General features: G+C 45.7%; 1 protein-coding gene across 4 annotated transcripts in view; it reads left to right on the forward strand.

Annotated features, from left to right (window-relative positions):
- The first annotated feature begins 368 nt into the window (after window positions 1-368).
- PLEKHB2 (pleckstrin homology domain containing B2) overlaps window positions 369-7,531 on the forward strand; it is a 23,743-nt gene continuing 16,580 nt past the window's right edge. Inside the window, exons 1-2 of one of the 4 annotated variants that reach the window (XM_032764747.2) lie at window positions 4,101-4,177; window positions 4,761-4,830. The gene's annotated coding sequence lies outside the window, so the exon portion shown is untranslated. Of the gene's footprint in view, window positions 492-4,100; window positions 4,178-4,760; window positions 4,831-7,531 lie in introns of those variants that run through there. The other 3 variants (XM_032764751.2, XM_075068574.1, XM_032764748.2) reach the window with 3 other exon arrangements.

A 7,531-nucleotide genomic window follows, 5' to 3' on the forward strand; every position in this document is an offset into this window, starting at 1 on the left:
ACACAATGGTTCGGAAAACTTGCAGCCACTTGTATCATGGTCTCAGGATATTAACCTGAAATCCAGGAAAATGGTAGGCTCCAAACAGCCCCTGCAGTATTTCTAGTGCCTGCCTCCCGGGAAAGTGAGGGAGAAAAGTGCCCCCCCGCCATGCTTTTGTTTCGATTGCTGGCAAAAGGAACCCTACACCAGCATCCACTCAGCGCTCGAGCTCCGCACTATCCAACTGGCTGCCTGGCCCGTGAGCACTGGTGTAGTTACCAGCACGTGCACAGAAGCCGGCAGCTCCCGAAGCCTCCTGACCCCGCCCCTGAAAACTACAACTCCCAGCCGCCCCCGGAGCATGCGCAGTATGATGAGATGAGCTCACAGATCACAGGGTGGGGTGACGTCAGAGGGGGGCTGATGAGCGGAGCAGCGCAGTGAGTGTCAGGAAGGAATCTGGGGCGCTTTGCGCGGGGGTTGCGCGTCAGTTCTGAGGGAAGCAGCAGGTGCGTAGGAGCGGGCCCCGGGGCCGGGTGGGGGCTGGCTCGGGTCCTGCCTGGAGCTGGTGCCAGGGCGAGCCGGGCGCGAGCGAGGTGAGCCGAGGTCGCTGAGACGCTGCCAAGGGGCAGGCGGTGTTTTGTAACCAGCCGGGGTTGAAAGCGCGTCTTGCGCTGCGCCGCTCCGGGCCCCCATCTGGGGCACAGGGATCATCCCTACCGACTCGGCCCCACCCTTAGCGCGACTGGCAGGCAGGCTTCGTTCAGGTTTGCAGCTCCTGGGTGGCAGGTGCTCTGAGTGCTGAGTCTGCTTGAAATAAGAGAGACAAGGCGGGGGAGGTAATAGCTTCTGTTGGGGAGAGACACAAGCTTTCAAGCCACACAGAGCTCCTCTTCAGGTAGGGTGACCAGATGTCCCGATTTTAGGCTCTTTTTGTCATATGGGCTCCTGTTATCGCCTCACCCCCTGTCCTGATTTTTCACATTTGCTGTCTGGTCACCCCGTCTTCAGATAGTTGCCTTTCCCACACCTGAAGAGGAGCACTGTGTGGCTGGAACCCTTGTGCCTCTCCCCAACAGAAATTGACCCAATAAAAGATATTATCTCCTCTGCCTTGTCTCTCTCATATCCTGGGACCCACGTGGCTACAACACCACTGTCTGCTAAGTGCAGCCAACTCCTCCTTTCCCCAGAAGAGAGAGTTTTCCTCTCTCCTTTTAAATCCGAAAGAATCTTCCACTCCACTGAGGAAGCATTAGGGTGGGTCTGGTAAGCAAACAAAATAGAAACTTCAGTTGACGTTACTTGGCTTAACTGAAAAGAAGAGGCCTCTTGTCTCCAGCATGTTACCTGTTAGGATGATATTCCTTGCCCATAATCTTGAGCCCAGGTCTACGCTAGCAGGGGGGTTGACCTCAGATACACCGACTTCAGCTATGCTATTCACGTAGCTGAAGTTGTGTATCTTAGGTTGACTTATCTGGCTGTGAGGACGGCGGCGAGTCGACCACTGCCGCTCCCCCATCGATTCTGCTTCTGCCTCTCATGAGCGGGAGTTCTGGAGTCGACGTGGAGCGTGATCGGGGATCAATTTTATCATGTCTACACTAGACCTCCGATAGATCGATCGCTACCTGCCGACCTGGGTGAAGACTTGGCCTTAGTGTAGTCTTGTCACTGCCTTTTGGGGGAGAGAATCGTGTCCTTTCTGCTGAGGTCATCCAAGTAAGGTCTTAGGATCTGAGATGTCTGTCAAGTGTGGTATTGCCATCCATTAAAAAATCATGAGCCTTATTTAAAAAACAAACAAACAAAAAACAGCCTCATGGTTTTAAATTTGAGGATCTTTTTATTTGTTTTCTGATTTCTGAGTCTTTAGGTTACACTTGCTTTATTTTTTTCAAGCTTGTCCTCAACCATGAGGACTAGAAATTTCCCTTTTTAACGAAACCTGAGACTCTCATGCACTTTCTTGATTCCAGCATTGGGGCTTTAAGAAAGACACCAAATATTGTGAAACTTGTGATTAAACTGAGGGCATCAAGTAGAGCTGATTGAATATATTTTTCAGTTTGGCGGCCCCGTGAAAACTTTTTTTTGTTTGTTTCAAACTGAAACTGAATTTATCTGTGTTTTTTTTCCTCTCTGAAAAAAATGCAAACAATTTCATTCAGATTTAGGTGTTTATAGCTTTGTATATAATTGGTGAGGTTAGGGAGTCCAGACATGTTTTTGGATGAATACAAAAGTGGTGCAGACTTTGAATGCTTTGTAAGCTTTGTATTGTGGATAGACTGGGGAAAGCAGGGCAAGGCATAGTCCTAGTGTAGCCAGGATGGCAGAGATATGAGTTGTTCAGTAGTGGAAAGTTATAAGGCATTTCTGGTAACAGTAGAGAAACACAGCCACGTAATACAATCAAGAATGCATAATGGAGGGGGCGGATTGGACTGGGAAGTAACTGGGATATTATTTCTCTGAGTCATTTGCATCTGAGCTCTGACTTGTGAGTCTCTAGCAGGTTTGAACTGGATGACTTTGGCCCTTTCTAATCTTAGCCTAGATCCTGAAAGTGGCTCTGCGTGGAGCATGTTTACTTCAGCAAGCTTGAGTCTGCCAACATGGAGCCAGTTGCAGGATTGGGAAGTTTAAAAGGCAGAGTATTCTCACTTGTTTCAATGGACATAGCTGGGGGTTGAATTTGGCACTATAACTCTTATTCAGTGAGGTGGGGTAGAAGGGGGAAGGCATGCGGGAGGGAGGGGGACAAGTTTAGAGCGGAGAACACTGCTGTCAAGCCTGAAACCCCCCACCTCAAGATAGGGTAGGGACTGGCTTGTGAACTATCCGGACTCAGTACTAGCATAATTCCAAAACTGATCTTTTTGTAACTAGGTCTTTCTGGGCCTGATTTTCAGACCAGCCTCACCCTGGTTGCCCTTCATTATATTATTTTAATTCTCCATCCTCGGTCATTCACAAGAACACTTAACAATGCTGAGATGTGTATGTATCTAATGGGTGGGAACAATTGGGTATTTGGGACCCAATCCTGCAATTAGGTCTGAATTGGTAGACCCCTGCCCAAACTCCCACTGAGATCCAGTTGCAGAATTGGGACCATTGCCATCTTAATTCTATTAATTGTCCCTGTAATTTTCCTTTGCCCTCCCAAAAGCAGATGCAAGTAGGGAAGGCAGGTTTTAAAAATCTGCCCCTGGGAATAGTACAAATCTTACCAAAAAAAAGACTATTGGATATTCTGGATTATATTTACATTTTCTGGAAATGAAAGCTGTCACGTGCAAACAGGAGGAGGAAGAATGCTGCTAATCTGCACAGTGGGGGACACAGCCATCGCTCTTTTCAGTCCTGCTGCTGTTAATTCATGTCCAGTGTCTGCAGAACACCATTGCGTTATTGCCTTTAGATTTCAGTGATTGATTCATTTATCACAGGTGTCAAGAAAACATCCCAATTTGTTCTAAATCCTGTTTTCATGTAGTAGTTGCACTTTCAAACATTAACTTAAGGCAAATACCACTCCATTATAACTGATCCTATCAAGCTAGCTTTTACAATTTTGGAAATATCTTTAAATTTACTGTTGACTGAATGCATAAATTGTATTTCTTCTCAAAACTGAATATTTCCATACCAGAGGTCCGGGGCAGAACATCTGTTTGGTTTCAGCGGTACTCCCATCTATGTGCTGACAGTAATACATTTTACCTTCCTGTGTGATTTTTATCCTTTTATACACTGGTAGTAAGTGTCATGCACGTAATTAAATTAAGTTTAGTTTATTTTAATTTACTGCAGCACATAACTTGTCATGCATGAGATTACATGCAAAATATTGTATAAATAGATGTATCGCCATAATCAGTTGCTGTTCAACTGCTGGATTTTTTTTGATGGTAATGATATATCAACAGATTTTTGTATGATATGCTTTTGGACATTCTGCAGGGCTTATCTCTTTTTAAAAAGTAGTCCTCCACTAAATTTTATATGTAGCTTTTAATTGTTCAGAAGAAAAGGTTTCGTGGTCTTTTTAAAACAGTTGATGGAAGAAACATGTCTGCTCTATACCACAGGGAGTAACGCTAACTTATTCTAACAGTTTCTAACAGTATGTTTCTGTTGGCTTTCCTGCTGGATAACAGAATATCTGGAATCCTACAGGTAAGCTGTGCCAGCCTCCTGTTGACCGAATTGTGACAGGCATGGAGCTGCTGTGTAATAATTATGAATATTCTGCATTGACTTGGTTATTGGACATTTACTGAATGATTATATTGGTTTAGTGGTTTAAGGGGGCTGTATGGAAAAACTAAGCAGGAAGGGAAAGAATGGCTCAAAATAAGCTACTTCTCAGAAAATACTTGAGAGTTGTTAAGACACAATGCCCAAATAGGAAAAGGCCTGCACACACTAGAGAGAAAAAGAGGACACTCTCTCAAGGGGGGCGAGAGTTGTTTGGGGGAACCAGAGACACAGAGATAGGGGTGTCTGAAGTGAGGCCTGCTTAGGTTACCAGCTGGGGGTGGTAAGCCTTTAGGTAAGATATGCAGTGGTGGTGTGGCTGTGTTCCTCTGAGGATATTGGAGAGACAAAGTGAGTGAGCTGATATCTTCTATTGGACCAGTGTGTGTTGGTGAGAGAGAAGCTTTCAAGTTTACATAGAGCACTTCTTCAGGTAAGAGAGACTTGAATGTAGACTTGGTTGGTTTATTAAAATTCTTTTTCTAGAAATGGTTTTTTTCTGCTGTTAGAATTAACAATTTAAGAAGACTTTCTGGTCACTGTATATACTTCTGGTCGCAGACTGCTGAAGAGATCAAGGTGGGTGCAGTAGCAGTTGCTCAGACTCAGTTGGACCTCCTGCTATGATCAGAACAGTTGATACACAGGATACTGTAGCCTGGGGCCTGGTCTGAGAGTGGCAGTTACACCTGGGGATAAGTAAAGGTGTGAGGCCTGAGGATGTGCACTTAGAGATCAGAAAAGGGGCAGAGGAGCAGATGTCATGCTTATGAGGCTAAGAATATTTTAGAATCTTTGTAAGAACTGGGTAGTAAAGCATTACCTATGTGCTCATTAGGACTTCCATTTTAAACCTTTTTTTGGTATGTGTGGTAAGGTTAATAATTTGATATTTTTAATAAAGGATCTGAGCTAAAACTGAACAGATAGTCTCTGCTTGGGAGAACTTTTCCCTTCTAAATTCAGAGAGTATACAGGGGGCAGCTGATACTGGAACTGTTTTTGCACTTTTTTTCATCTGTAATTACAAATTATAATGACAGTACTTTGGTAGCAGTTCCAATTTCCCCATCTCTAAAAGGGGATAGTTACCATAATTTGCAAGGGTACTGAGTCTCCTTTGTAAAGCTCTTTTAGATCCTCAGCTGGAAAGGGATAGAGAACAGCAAACTTGTTGAAGTATGCCAAATCAGTGAGACCTTTAATGGACATTTTTTGTGTACTTTCATAACAAGCAAATGTTGAGTAGTAGGTTCAAAGGAGTCTGAATCTCCTTTAAACTCCTGTGTTTTTCGTAATCTTAATTTACAAGTTAAAAAATCGCACCTGAAGGATTGACCTTGTTGCAGGTTAAAAAACGACACTTTTGTTCTAGCTGCTCTGTCTGAATCACAGCCAGGTGAATAAAACCCAACCCTTTAAAAATAAATAAGTCAAAACATCTGTGTGTTATAAAACAAAATCCCCTCCTCCCTACATTTCCTTTTTGAGTTTCGTTCAATTTCCTTTATCATGCAACCAAATCCAGAATGTAGCAGCCCAGCAGCTGAGTATAATGTGCAATAGAACTTGGTTTAGTGTAGTGTCCTTTATGTGCAGTATCAAGCATTTTATCGCGTCACTTGAAAGCTAAAGAGAAATAAGAACTTTTTCATTTTAAATAGGTGCAAGTTCAGGAACAACAATGCCTCCCTGAGGGAGTTGGAAACAGTTTTGATATGGGACAAAACAGGTCATAAAGGAGAACTCTTCCCCTCCCCATTAACATTACTCTATGTCCTTTCTGTCCTGGTGAGCTTTTCTGTAGAGTGGATAGCTGGGGCAGGCATTCAGCAAGGACTGAAAGAAGGTCATGGCTGGAAGTTCTGACTGGATGGGGAAGTTAGGGTAGTGATGCAGCATATGAGTTTTGAGAAGTAGAATAGAGGAAGTTCGTAGAGTGGCATGAAAAGCAGGGGAACAGTTACGAAATTGATTCATGTTGGGGAATGAAGACATCATTCTCAGTCACCTGCTAACTCACACCCCTCCTAGTGGCAAGTAGCAGTTTTAGTTGGGAATGTGTTGCTTTTGTCAGTTCAAGTGAAACTCAAAATTGGTCCTTAATATTGAGAACATAAGAATGGCCATACTGGGTCAGACTAATAGTCCATCTAGCCCAGAATCCTGTCTCCAGACAGTGGCTGGTGCTAGATGCTTCAGAGGGAATGAACAGAACAGGGCAACTATTGAATGATCCTTCTCCCTCTCATCCACTCCTAGCTTCTGGCAGTCAGAGGCTTAGGGACACCCAGAGCTTGGGGTTGTGTCCCTGGTCATCTTGACCAATAACCATTGGTAAATGTATCCTCCATGAACTTCTCTAATTCTTAATTGAAACCAGTTATTCTTCTGGCCTTCACAACATCCCCTGGCAACAAGTTCTACAGGTCGACACTCCATTCTGTGAAGAAGTACAATAACTCCGCACTTTAAGTCATCCCGGTTAACATTGTTTCATTGCTGGTCAATTAGGGAACATGCTCATTTAAAGTTGTGCAAGGCCCAATCTTACGTTATTTGGCTGCCTGCTTTCTCCACAGCTGGAAGCCTCCCTATGCCCCCCCCCACCCCTCAGTGCCTCCCGCCCACCGGCAGACCCTGCCGATCAGCACCTTCCCCCTCCTCCCCCGTCTCCTGCCCATGGCAATCAGCTGGCTTGCGGCGTTTTGGGGGAAGGAGGGAGGGGGAAGGAGCGAGGACTTGGCGCGCAGGCTCCCCCTCCCCTGCCTCCTGAAGGCTGCATGCCAGCTGATTGCCCCAGGCAGGAGGGAGGGGGGAGGAGCGAGGACTTGGCATGCCTCCTCCCTGTCCCCTGCAACCTGCCCATGGCAATCAGTTGGCTTGTGGCATTTAGAAGGGAGGGGAGGAGTGAGGACGCAGCATGGGAAATAAAGGGGGAGGAGGTGAGGGGGGGGAGAAGAGACTGGTCAAGGATAGGAGCTTGGAGGAAGGGGGGAAGTGGGTGGGCTGAGGGTTGAGCCTGTCCTGGTGCTTACAGAGTAGGGGAAGCTGCCGCTGCTGCGCAGTGTGCTTCTCCTAGCCTACAGCACCTTCAGCCTCTTTGCCTGCCTCATCTCCAGTGCCAGTGGGCTGTGCCTGTGGAGGGTAAGGCGGGGCACCTCCCAACTGTAATACAGTACCTGTATTAAATTACTTGTTTAAAATATGTATAATGCCTTTTGTCTGGTGCAAAAAAAAAAATTCCCTGGAACCTAACTTCCCCCCCCCCCCCCCCCCC

Source organism: Chelonoidis abingdonii, chromosome 8, assembly GCF_003597395.2.
Source record: "Chelonoidis abingdonii isolate Lonesome George chromosome 8, CheloAbing_2.0, whole genome shotgun sequence".
In the NCBI taxonomy this organism is placed as follows: domain Eukaryota; kingdom Metazoa; phylum Chordata; order Testudines; family Testudinidae; genus Chelonoidis; species Chelonoidis abingdonii.